This window comes from Marmota monax, unplaced genomic scaffold, assembly GCF_021218885.2.
Source record: "Marmota monax isolate L192 unplaced genomic scaffold, Marmota_monax_Labrador192_F-V1.1 WCK01_AAM20220418_F8-fsc00088, whole genome shotgun sequence".
NCBI lineage: Eukaryota > Metazoa > Chordata > Mammalia > Rodentia > Sciuridae > Marmota > Marmota monax.
The window spans coordinates 6,378,204-6,391,969 of NW_026694492.1; the positions used below are offsets into that span (position 1 = coordinate 6,378,204).

A 13,766-nucleotide genomic window follows, 5' to 3' on the forward strand; every position below is an offset into this window, starting at 1 on the left:
CACATGCACACATGTGCTTGGTGCTGGGGATGGAAATTAAGGCTTCTTGTATTGGTAGGCAAGTGTTCTACCACTGAACTATACTCCCAGCCCTAAAATGATCAATTTTATGTTTTGTATATTTTACCACAATAATAGTTTTTTAAAGTATTGATTTTTTTCCCCAATCATTTCTGAAGAAAGGAAAAGAGACTAAAGTTAATTTCAAATAAAAGAATTTCAAGAGCCGACAAGTTGCCCAAAGCTGCCTGAGATTTCCTGTCTGGATGTGTTCTTGAGTATCTACTCTTCTAGGCCAGGGTATGTGCTTAGGATCAGGGTAGCAAACAGGTAATAATGGGTCTCTCTACCTTCGTGGGGCTTAGGGGGCAGTCCAGTGGCTCCCAAATTCTTACATGCACAAGAATCCCCTGCAGGGATTGCCAAAATTGACAGATTCCACCATCAGAATTTCAGATTCAGGAGTTCTGAGCCAGGGCCCAGGAATCTGCATTTCTTGGTAATGTTGATACTGCTGGTCCAGGGTCCACACTTTGAGAGGCTCTCACATAAAAGGAGAGACTTGTGTGTAAGTCAGCAATTTCAATAGAGTGGAAGGTGCTATGATATTGATCCTCTTAGGGATGCATACCAGTGAGAACACCCATCTGTCCTGAAAGGGATCAAGAAATCCCCAGCAGAGGGGCTGCAGGGACTGAGATCTGAATTGGGACCGACAGGATGTATAGGAGTGAGCCAGCTAACGGGAAGGGAAAGGGCATTTCAGGCGGAGGACGCAGTGCATGGAAAGGTCTAGAGACGAGACTGCACGCCACCTGTTGTTGGAATTGAAAGTCTTCCTAAGTCATGGGCAGGTGATGGGGAAAGTGATGAGTAAACAGGGGAAAGGTGACTGAGGTAGATCACAAAGGCTGTTAAGGAGCTTAGGGTTTATCCTCAGGGCAACAGGGAGCCAGTCTCCGCCAGGCTTTTGGCATTTAAGGATTGGAGCTCTCAGAACTAAGGGCAGCCGATCACCTCCCTGGGAGAGCTCAGGTCCAGCACACCCACAGCCCGAGGGGTTGGGAAAGCCCCAGCATCACAAGCCTGTCTGATTCTAGAATCATCTCCCAGATACAAGCTCTAGTCCCTCAGAAAGCCTCCTGCTGCCCAAGAGACATGTTGTCTCAGGTAAGTATAGTCCAGATCCACAGTGCTTTCCAATACAGTAGCCACTAGCCCCATGAGGCTATTTAAAATTCAGTTAAAAGATGGTCCCTTGATTGTACTTGCCACATCTCAAGGGCTCAACAGCCACATGTAGCTAATGGCTAAATATAGAGCTTTTCCATCAGGGCAGACACTCATTTTGAACAGTGCCTGTCCAGGAAATCCAAGATGTCATTAAGTACTTGGCTATAAGATGGGCATCTTAAACCAGCAAGCAATTGATTTGTTCCTTCATTCATGAAAACACAGCAAACTTCAAAATTGATAAGAAAAAAGAAAATCTATAGAGTAAAAAACTAGGCAACTGACAGTATGTTCAAGCTACCAACATTCTAGATACAATTTCTCTAAGGAGATAGAAGGATTATTTTTTTCAATCCACTAAAAAGAATCCTAGAAGCACATGGATTCTCCAAAGCCATCCCTAAATCCTAAAATTAGCAGGCCACAAGGAACTGAGAGAGGAAAAATATCTCCCAGATTAAAATTCTAAAAGGCTATTTTTACTGCTTATGTGCCAACAAAGCTAAGCTTTTAAAGCTTTCCCTATTGTGTATTTTACCGACCTAAGTCAGTATGCAGGATTCAAAATATTACATTTGCTAATCCTTACTCTAAATTCTAAATATAAAAGGGAAGAGATGGTGGCATGCCAAGAAGGTAATAAGCCCTACGCCAAGGACAAAAATGGAAATTGATGCAAGGAGGAAATGAGTTATGCTGTCAAATAAAACACACGCCCAAGAGAAAAGTTTAACTCTTGGGCGGACCACAGCAGCAATCGTTCTAATCAGTTACAAAGCCCAAAAAGCAAAAGAGGGTGATAATTTCTATAAATAACAGCTCAGAGATGTCTTTACTTTCCCAGCTGCTTGGGAAGGAACTGTGAAGCCTAAGTAAAAGTGCCCACCCTCTGACTTCCCTTAAGAATCTGGGAGGTTCCCAGTGTGTGAGATGGATCCTCCCAGGTGTCTAGTGCTCTGCTCCTGATGTTAAGGAACAGGTGGCTTTAGAAAGAATACACAGGCAAGCCAGACACTGCCTCTTTGTTCAATAGTCTCCCGTCTAGGCAGGTAAAGGGGAGGGGAGGGGAAAGAAAGAAGAGCCAGTGTCTGCATTGCTCAAAACCACTGACCAGCATCTGTGCCTTGCCATACCCACCATCGCCAGCCATGCAACCTCTCTACCCTGAAGACTCCTTGCTCTTCAGTGACCCCTTTCTTCCCAGATCTGCCCTGACAGGAGATCAAGATCTAATCAGCTCCCTCTTCCATGCTGATGATTCCAAGTTCATGGCCATATACATCTAGATATGCGGTGCACAGTGGTGAGCTCCTGCAATCTCAGCTGTTCAAGTCTGAGGTCAGCCTAGGCAACTTAACAAGACTCTGTCTCAAAATTCTAAATAACTAAATAAGAAGAGCTGGGGATGTTGTTCAGTGGTAAAACACCCCTTGGAGTTCAATCCCCAGTACTGGGGGCCAAAAATACACACATACACACTCTTCTAGGTTAAAATAAGCTGACATGCTTCAGTGTTGAGGAAATGGAGCAGAACATAATGGACAGCCAGACATGGATAATTTAGTGTTACCTCTTTATTAAAGATAAGGACTTTAGGGCTAGGGTTCGGGCTCAGTGGTAGAGCACCCGCCTAGTATGTATGAGGCACTAGGTTTGATCCTCAGCACCACATAAATAAAATAAAGGTATTGTGTCCATCTATAACTAAAACAATATATTTTATATATATGGACTTTAACCCTTCTCAGGAGGAGGTCAGGATTTAATGCTGGTTGCAAAAGATGAGAATTAAGATGGTAAAATTTGGGGGGGTACTGGGGACCCCCCTCCCCAGGGACACTCAACCACTGAGCCACATCCTCAGCCCTATTTTTGTCTTTTTATTAAAGACAGGGTCTCACTGAGTTGCTTAGAGCCTCACCTTGCTGAGGCTGGTTTTGAACTTGCTATCCTCCTGTCTCAGCCTCCTGAGCTGAAACTGCGCCCAGCAAGATGGTAAATCTTTTTTCACAACCATTTCATAAAATCCAAATAGAGCTATTTCTAATGCAGACAAACTACTTGACTGGATACGTAAGATCCCTTACACACTCACGTGGTTTTATTGAACCCATAAAGTGAAAGCAGACAATCATTTTTACAAACATTTCTGAGATGTTCCTACTTTCCCCTGCTGCTTTAGAAGGAACCAGGATATCACCATCTCCTTTCTAAGTACTGGGCTCAGCACTGGACGTGGGACACAATTCCCTGACTTCCTGGTCTCTCCGTCGCCTTTTTTATAATTCCCAAATGACCTGAGATCATCAAGTTTCCCTTACTCAAGTTTCCAAAAATCCGGCTGAGGAGTTATTTTTAGGTAAGTGCACTTCAAAAGCCAATGGCAGAGCTTCCTTTCTGATAAGTGACAGGTTGTCCTCTGGGCCTTATGATTCACTTAGTCCACACAAGTGACAGGGTGCGTGCATGGGGTAGGGCCTCAGGTCTACATCTTACTGTAATTCCTGACCTTGGAAGCCAATGAGCTGATCAGAACACATTCAGTTTCCAAAGATATGAGTAGAACCAAACAAGATAAATTAGTTCTCCTGTAACTCAAGGGCACACTTAGCAGTATGGTAGGAACAACCAGAAAAACAAACAAACAAACAACAACAACAACAAAACACATTCCAAAGGTAACACAGCTCAGGGCAAAGAAATTCTCTAGAGACATCTGGGAGGGAATCAACAGGGTGTACCATTAGCTTCGAGGCAAATAAACCTGTGCTTAGAGTTCCAGTTCCCACCACAGATGTTGTGATAAAAACAGTCATCAACATAATGGCTCTCAGAAAGCATGGCTACAGTGTTTCTATTCCAAAGAAGTATTTATATTGGTTTATATTTAAAAACTATGTTCTATTGGTTTTTATAAAGAAGTCTATTACATTGGATTTGATTCTTAAAAACTTTCCTAAAGTTGTGCTAAAAAGGAAAACAAAAACTAACTCCCCAAAACAAAACCTTCCCAAGTTTTCTGAGGCCAAATCTGTAACTTGGTTAACAAAAGAGTTAAAATTAATACTAGGATGAAGCATGGTCGCACATGTTTTTAATTCCAGTGACTCAGGAGACTGAGATAGAAGGATGGCACGTTTGAGGCCAGTCTCAATAACTTAGTGAGGTCCTGTCCCCAAAATAAAAAGGACAGGGGATGTAGCTCAGTGGTAGAGCAGCCCTGGGTTCAATCCCCAGTACCCAAACAGAACAAAACAAAAAGAATTAATCCTAGGAAACAAACCCCCTAAAATATAAAGGTTCACTGTTTCCTTTATTACTCCCAAATCAATGCAATAAAATAAGTAATTTTTTTATATATAAAGTATATAAGCACACAGAGTATCTAAAGATAAGAATATAAATATATAAAAGATACAAAGTATACTCAAGTATATAAAGATAAGATAAATACATGAAAGATATAAGCGTACATAATGTATAAAGTGCCTGTATATGTAAGTCTAGAAAGTACCTGTAGATAAGAATGTAAGGCCAAAGGAAATATGGGCCCCAACCTTACCTCATCCACACGTAGTCTATGCAGAAACAGTGGTCTAACTGGAATCCATTGCTCGTGGGGCTAGACAGAGAATGCAGAGAGCTCAATTGACCTGATGATCAGTCAAGGGTGGAGGAAGGATGGCATTTGAGTTGGGCCTTGAAGATCCTGTGGGACCCTGAGCAGGTTGGCAGGGAGGAGGGAATGAAAGGAGGAGGTGTTCAGGAGAAGGACACCTGGGGCAAAGGATCAGCCCTACTGTGTATACAGAAGTAGCTCAATCACTGCAGTGTACCTAGGCAGAGGAACGAGGACAGCAGTGGTTACAAGAGGCTGGAAAGCAGAGCAAGGCAAGGCTGGGAAGGCCTTGTGGGTTAGAGGCACTTGGAATTCATGCACTGAAAAGGGGAGGCCATTAGAGGCTTCCCAGCACAGGACAGGTGTCACCCGACTTCATGACAGGTGCTCAGTTAGCTGGAGGAGAGCCGCCTGGCTCCTGTCTCCAGGAAGCTGAAGACTGAGCAGGGCAGACAGGATTCTAGTCCACAGAAATATTCCTTTACACTGATGGAGGAGCCCCTGGGACAATGGGGACTGAGAGCAGAGAGAGGAGGCTAGGAAGATGTCCCCGAAGAAATGAGCTGGGCCCTGAGGTCTGAAGCACCAGCAGAGGTGAGGAGGCGGAGAGCCCATCCAGCAAGAAACCTGGGTCCTCCCCAACTGGAACTGTCCCAATCAGATGAGCCCTTTGGAAATGATAACCCTGACCAGCAACTCCAGGAAGAGACAGTGCTAATCTGTGGCCAAGACAAGATTGCAGCAAATTCCTACTGTCCCTGTAGACAGGACAAGGGCAGAGGCCAACAAGGAGTGCAGCAGGGGAGGGGTGGGTTGGTCCCTGGGCCAAGCAGCAGCATTTCACCTCTCCTTCATGAGGGTTGGGGGCTGGGGGGAAGAACGTCAGGGAAGAAAAGAGTGCGAGCAAGTTTTTAGTTTCCTCTTCTCATTAGGATACACTTTGGCAACAGATGTACACACACTTAGTATTTTATTGAAGAGGAGGGTGGTTCCTTCGTCTTTTTAATTGCAAAAGGAAGCTAATTTTAAAACTTCAGCTCTTGACTCAAACATAATAGAGCCTCTCATCCCCACTATTTTGTTTGTGGAGGGGGTGGGTACCGGGGATTAAACTCAGGACTGGACCACTGAACCACATCCCCAGCCCTATTTTGTATTTTATTCAGACACAGGATCTCAGTGAGTTGCTAAATGCCTTGCTTTTGCTGAGACTGGCTTTCAACTCACGATCCTCCTGCCTCAGCCTCCCAAGCTGCTGTGATTACAGTCATGCACCACTGTGCCCGGCTCATCCCCACTCCTAACCCCACTCTTCTCCTAGGCTCCTTCACTTCAGTGAAAGTCAACCCCACCCTTTCAGGAGCTCTGGCCAAACACCTGGAGATGTCTGGACTTTCCTTTCTCCACCCTGTGCTAGATCCATTGTTGGCTCTGCCTTCCAAAGGTTTCCAGAACCTACAACCTCATCCCATCCCCCTGCTCCCTGCCTGGCTGAAGTCCCATGATCTGTCACCTGGATTCCAGGCACCTCCAGACTGAATTCAGCACAGAAAGCAGATGGATTTTTTCAGAAGCGTCTTGTTACTCCTTAGCTCAAAGTCCTGCCTGCCGTGGGTTCTCATTTCTCTCACACTGAACCCCAATCTACCCACTCTCTTTTCCTCTTCTCCACCCTCACTCCCTCTCCTCTGTCCACACACCCTCTCTGCTCCTGGTAACTTCTGGAACATCCCCCCAATCCCTCCGATCCCCAGTATTGTGCAGTATCTGTCCCTGAGCCCATCGTCCCCAGTAGCCATAGGGCTCAGCCCCCTGCAGAGACCACCTTAGCTGAGACATCATCTTTTTAGGGAACCAGCCCGATTGCCACCATGTTTGAACTGTGCAACCCCAACCCCCGGGATCCCTTCTTTACACTGTGTCCTATAGCAATTCCAATCTTTGGACAGACTCTAAATGCATGGATGATCTGCCTCTTTCCACCAGCTTACTCTCATCCTGTCACTCAGACACATCCCCAGCCCTGAGAGCAGAGCCCAAGACACAGGAAACATGGCAGAGATATTTGCTGACTGGATGAAAGGTCACCTTCCTAATGAGGCCTCCCCAGTCACCTGAACAAACTAGTCAGCCCTTGGCCTCATCTACTCCTCCTGCTATTTTTCTAATGGCATTTGTCATCATGTGATAAATGTTCATGCCACGTGTTGGTTTCCTCTGTCTGTCCTTACGAAGATGAAGGTGCCATCAGGGCAGGAAGTAAGGGACTTTGACTCTTTTTATCTCTGCTGCATCCAAAATATTTAGAAGAGCCTGGCACATAGTAGGTACTCAAATATTTGGAGAGGGATGGGGAGAAGAAGAGAAAAAAAGGAGGAAGAGGGAAGAGAAAGAGGCAGGGAGAGAAGGATCCAATAGGGGTCTGACCACATTATCAGGGTCACAGATGATTGGCCTAAAATAAAGAAACATTAATTAGTGCTTCTACCTAGAGCAAGAGACTCTGTTGGGGAGCAGTGTCAAAATTAAGTAAACATTTAAAATCTGTCCTCTCCTATGTTGCTTTAGTCACAATAAAAGAAAAAATCTAAAATAAAAGAAAAATAGCAATAAAAGAAAAAATGGCACCAGCACAAGGGTAGATGACACTGAATTCCAGTCACGGGAAGCAGGAGTCGTTGGAAACAACAGTACGATTTGTTTGAAGGCTGCCTTTTCTATAGTTTCCAAACAAAAATAAACAGGATTAGTTCTTCTTATTACTTGGCATAACAACCAGGTAAGTCAACTTTAGGATTCGATTCACTTGAGCTGACACTCCACATACAGGAAACAAACCTGACCTCTGTGTTCAGCCAGAGTCTGTCCTTTTGGCCTCCACTGCGACTTCCTTTGGCAGGCCACCTGTCAGTTTAAAGGTAATGCCTGGAATAATAACACCACCTCAAACTCCTAAGTCAACCTCTTGCTGGGCATGAATTATCTGCACTTACCATGAAGCTGGTTTAATGATCCAGCTTAATGATTTGGTTTCATCACCTTCAGTTCACAGAAAGGATACTGAGCCGGGAGCAGGTAAAGATGTGTGACGAGGGTCTCAGGCCAGCCAGGGAAGAGATCAACTCTTGTTCTGGTAGCCTGGGACACCCCCACCCCAATTAATAACACTCGGGGACTCAGATCAGGCCCTTGGGCACAGAGAGAAGTGGAAGTCCAATAGCAAGCCCCTCTCTCTCTTTGCCTCTGTCCTCAGCACCCAGTCCCCGTCCAGCTCAGAGTCATATTAACTTCTTAGAAGTAACCAGGAGCAACCATGCAATTTGGGGTTAGGAGTGCAGCTCGTGGGGTGCTTTCCTAGCATACAGGAGGCCCGGGTTTCACCCCCAGCACTGCAAGACCAACAAAAACAAAGCAAGTTTTCACAATAGGAAGGGTTCTTAGGGTGAAGCTCACCAAAAATATCAAAAGACTGGACAGATTGGTACATTTTCTAATATAGAAAATTACTCCTCCCATCCCGCCCTCCCCAAAGGTCAACAGCAAATGTCATTGTAGAAGCTTTTCAAAAGAAGCACACCTGGGTGTTTTTGCCCGAAGGCAAGTGGGTAAACCAGAAGGCTTCTCTGAAGCCCTCTGCAGCCCACCCTTATGCTACAGGTGACTGACCACTTTCTTTTCTCCCTGATGTTTTCCAGCTGTTTCCTCCAGCTCTTATCTCTTCAATTGAGAGCAGATTCCAAAGGCAGAAACCACCTAAGATTTCAATCTGATTTCTATCTGTCTCTATCTAGGCAAATTTAATTTAATCTGTAGAATTTGTTAAATTCCACTGCCATTTGTTTGGGGGCAGGGGGCATGTTTGTACTTATTTGGAAATGTGTAGACCTTCCCTAGAAAGTTAACCAGTGAACTGGGAATGGCTGGGACATTTGGAGAAGGCGAGTGAGTAATGGGGTCAAAGAGGACGAGGAGGCACATCTTATACTCAACATCGTTTTGTAGTTGGTGAAGATTGTACCTCTTGCATGTATTGCTTATACAAAAAAAATAAACTAAAGAAATATGTGGGGCAAAATCTGAAGTTTGAATTATTTTTTGTTACAACTCTTTATCAGGAAATAAGTAAGGGTAATGGGTTCACACCTTGCCTTATCAGTAATGCCTAACAACCAAAGAAATTATAGTAGATAAACTGTAAGCTGCCCAAAGGCAGGGGACACTTCAGCTGAACTTTTCAAGTCTTTGTTCTCATATTAGTTAGATATAGCTAGATGCCTAACAAAATACACCAAACTTTAGCAGTATAGAACACAAGCATTTATCATCTCAGTTTCAGATGCTTGGCAAGCAGGGCATGGCTCAGGATCTCTCACAAGGCTACAATCAAGGTGTCAACCATACTACAGTCACCTGAAAGTTCACTCTGGGAGGATCTAATTCCTAGCGTACTCTCGGGTTGTTGGCAGTGTCACAGGCAAGCAGGAAGCTGAAACGCCAAACCTCGGTTCTTGTGTTGCGACACAAGAAAATTTAAAGTCAAACACCAAAAGTCACGCCAGAGAAGTTTATTACAGGTGAAAGTAAAGTAAAAGCAAAGTGAGGCTTAAGCAGAGAGCACTCTCAAGAGAGAGAGTGGGCCATCTCTGAGCAGAGAACAACAAAGGAGACAATGCTGTCCCCACATTTATTATTATTTTATGTTTAACTTGAAATCTGGGGTCCCCCTTCCATGACCTTTGTCAATGAGGTGTTCAACTCCTCCTTCATGTTGGGTGGTGAAATTTTTCACCTTAATTAGTCCTCTTCGGAACTGTCATGGTGGCCATCCTATTTAGGGTGGCTTCATCTACAAGTCAATTCCACATTGATGTGGGCACTGGGGTCAATAGTTGGTCAGAAGTTACCTTAATGCACCTGTGTTACTAAAGGAATCTTTCTTCCCAGAAAATTGGAGATGCTTATAGCCATAACTCCTAACTTCACATCAACCTCAGGGAACCCTGCCAAGAGTTGGTCCCATGAATCCTTTTCTCTTGACGTGTTTTACAAATAGCTCCCTTACTTTTGTTTTCTACAGATTAAATTCCACCATTTGATTTCTTAAGATAGTTTAAAGAAGGACCCAAAAGTATTTTATTTTTTTTTAATTTTTATTGTTGGTTGTTCAAAACATTACATAGTTCTTGATATATCATATTTCACACTTTGATTCAAGTGGGTTATGAACTCCCATTTTTACCCCGTATACAGATTGCAGAATCACATCCACTGATTTACATATTGCCATACTAGTGTCTGTTGTATTCTGCTGCCTTTCCTATCCTCTACTACCCCCCTCCCCTCCCCTCCCCTCCCCTCCCCTCTTCTCTCTCTACCCCCCTCTACTGTAATTCATTTCTCCCCCTTGTTTTTTTTTCCCTTTCCCCTCACTTCCTCTTGTATGTACTTTTGTATAACCCTGAGGGTCTCCTTCCATTTCCATGCAATTTCCCTTCTCTCTCCCTTTCCCTCCCACCTCTCATCCCTGTTTAATGTTAATCTTCTTCTCATGCTCTTCGTCCCTACTCTGTTCCCAGTTACTCTCCTTATATCAAAGAAGACATTTGGCATTTGTTTTTTAGGGATTGGCTAGCTTCACTTAGCATAATCTGCTCTAATGCCATCCATTTCCCTGCAAATTCTATGATTTTGTCATTTCCAAAAGTAATTTAAAGAACACTTTTTGACCTCATCACAAAGGAGGAACTTGAGGTAATTTCAAGAGCACTTTATGACCTTTACCAAGCATCTCACTGCTCACTGCTAGCTATGACCTAACAGGCAGGACTCAGTTCCTCCTGGGCTGTTGGTTGGAGGACACCCTCAGTCCTTTGCCATATGTCTCTCCATGAGGCAGATCCAACATGGAGGGAGGCTGGCTTCTCTCAGAGCAAGGGAGACAGCCAAAGAACTTGAGCAGCAGGAATGTAGGTTCTGTTTGTACCCAAGCCTCAGAAGTAACATCCCATCACCATGACCATATGCTCTTCATTAGAAGGGCCTCACAAAACCTAACTTCCACTCAAGGGGAGATCATCCGTAAGGAGAGGCACTCATGAAATTATACCTAAGCAGATACTTTAGCAGGGTCCAAATTTGGTCTGAAGTCATTTGAGAAGGTTTTTATGGAAGAGGCCTAAGAAGTCTAGCAGTAAAATGAAAACCAGAGAGAAATTACACAAGAATCCTGAGATGTGTTAGCAGCGACCAAATTTGGTCAAAAGTGGTTTGAGAGGGCTTTTTTGGAACTAGCAGAAGAAATCTGGCAGTAAAATGAAAACCAGAGGGAAATGACTTCACTCAAACCCCAGTATCAGAAAGGCAAAGAACTATGAGCTTTTCATGGACAGAGGGCTGCCCAAGGAGGCAAAAATAAAATTTAAAATTAACTAGTAAAATCTGAAGTTGATATCAACTATGGCCTAAAGCTCACTATTTTGTGTTAGCAACACTGAACATGTTGTTTTTAATCTTATTTTTGGTATGATTCATTACCAATTTTTAACTTATTGAATGAAAAAAAAAGAAATATGTATAATGGTAAATATTCTCTTTCTGCTAACCCTGTGATACATGCTAGACTTCAGAAGCTGAAAAAAGCAAGGAGCTCAAGTCCATATTTCTGATTCTCCTTACGTATGGATTGTCATGCACCTCAAATTCCCCAAGTTTTTTTGTAAATGTAAAACTGTTTTGAAAGATGACAATAAATATAGAGAAATGTTCAAAAGCTGAAGTTCCAAAAGGTAAACCAAGTATCTTCTTTTTTTTTTTTTTAAATCTTGTACTTAATTCAAGTAAGTCCAGGAGTGGATGAAAACGTACTCAACTGGTGGAAATTTTTAAAGTCCTTTAAAAAATGAAAACGCACAACTATCGTTCCTGTAAACGTAGCTGAAGCTTTTGCTCAATTTGAAGGAGGAGGCCGTCTTGCTGGCTCCAGGTCCCTCCACACAGCTGGGAGGAACATCCTGTTGTATGTTTACATATATTCACGCTCCTGGAATTTAACAATTAAAACTGTGATGGGCAGGCTTCCAGGACAGGGCTGGCAGGCGGGAGGCCAGGACAGAGAAACTTCTGTGAAGACAGGGAGGGGAGGCTGGACCTGGCCACCCGGATTCTGTAGTGTTCATTTAAACTCCACAAAATATACTTGCTTGACCCTTAAAATTTTGCAACTCTCAAAATCTCTTAATTGGCTTTAGCCAAAGGGGCTGCCTGATGGCAATAATATTATGATACCCATATCTTAGTCCATCTGGGGACAGTCTCACCCTCACAGAGCAGGGATGTGGTTCTGAATTTCTTCCCTTCTTTCAATTTCAGGCACACCCAGCCTTCCTCCTCCTCATCATCCTAACTGATTAGGAAATTACTTCTAAGTGGTCTAGAGTCCAGTCTCAATAGCCACATCCCTGATAGGGCATGATTTAAGCAGAAGGCAACTTCCTCTTCTCAGCAGTGTGTGTGGCTGCTCAGCTGAGGCTGCTTTGGGATCAGCCAGCTGTTTACGGTTCATCAAAATGGGGGTTTGGGGTTCCTGTTTTGGGGTTTTGCTACTGGGGGTTGAACCACTGAACTACATCCCCAGTCCTTCTTATTTTTCATTCTGAGACACAATCTCACTAAATTGCCCAGGCTGGCCTGAAATGGGTGATCCTCCTGCCTCCATCTCCCCAGTTACTGCAATGACAGGTGTGTACCACCGTTACCTGACTAAAAATCCAGGTTTGAAAATCATTCACTGCTGGTCAAATATGAGTAATCTCCAAGAGCACCAAAAAGTAGACCTTAAATCCTGATTTCTCTGCTTCAAAATCACTTGGGGATTTCAGACAGGAAGTTCTACTTTTTTCAAAGGTCCCTGAAGGGATTACAATGCCCGGCAGTCAGGGCTGGGGTCCTGTTCTAGGGTGAGGTGTGATATGAATTTTCTTTCTTGCCAAAAGGTGGACTACTTTGATCATATTTTTATTCTTGAGATTGATTCACCCCTGTCTGGAGTGTTTCGTTGAATTTTGGCAATACTAGTTAAAACCATAAAACAAACCAACCCATTTTAGAGCTATCAAAGTTGTTCAAGAAAATGTCCCAATACTTTCTTTTGAGAAGATGGATCCAGAGCTTAGAAAGATGAGGGAAGGTTAAGAGTACTGGAGGTGTATTTAGTCTCCCTGGGCCTCAGTGTCCCCATCTTTAAAGTGGAAATCAATGTACTAATTAATTAACTCGTCATTTACTGAAGGCCTCCCTTCATGGACTAGGGAGGAAGAAGTTATGGTGACCCTCTCACTACATCTCATAGGGTGACAGCCCCAATGCATACTTTAAAGTTGAATACAGTAATTTCAGGAGAGGATGGGACGGCCAGGAACATGGGAGCCTGGGGAAGCCACACATGACCCAGCCCGGAAAATCTGTGGGAGGCCCACAGGCCACAGGGATGCTGCAGCTGAATCGCAGACAATGCAAGACTGTGCAGAGAGGATCAGAGGGGCAAGGTGCCCTGCTCTCCTAAGAATTCTTGAGAAAATAAGATATTGCAAGTGAAAGCACTTTGTCATAAGCAAATAACTCCACAGACCTGAGCTATGAAGTTCAGTGTCTTGATCAAGGCCACCCACGACTGATGTGTTGCAGAATCCCCGCCTTATCTTACACCACTCATGTATTTCAATCTCTTCCATTATAGGTTCCTATCTAGACATTTCCACAAACCCAAAAGCCTTGTTTAAAAAAAATTTGAGACAGAATCTTGCTAAGTTACTTAGGATTTTGCTAAATTGCTGAGGCTGGCCTTGACCTTGAGATCCTTTGCTGTAGCCTCCTTCTATGCCAGATTATAAGCATGCACCACTGTGCCTGGTTGGCC

The 13,766-nt window shown here is 43.8% G+C and overlaps 1 protein-coding gene across 3 annotated transcripts in view; it reads right to left on the minus strand.

Moving 5' to 3' along the window:
* The window catches only part of Atp8b1 (ATPase phospholipid transporting 8B1), a 116,309-nt gene that overhangs the window by 84,605 nt on the left and 17,938 nt on the right, over positions 1-13,766 (minus strand). The window contains exon 1 of one of the 3 annotated variants that reach the window (XM_058571352.1): positions 4,796-4,816. The exons of the other annotated variants lie outside the window; for them this stretch is intronic. The gene's annotated coding sequence lies outside the window, so the exon portion shown is untranslated. Of the gene's footprint in view, positions 1-4,795; positions 4,817-13,766 lie in introns of those variants that run through there. 3 annotated transcript variants of the gene reach the window in all.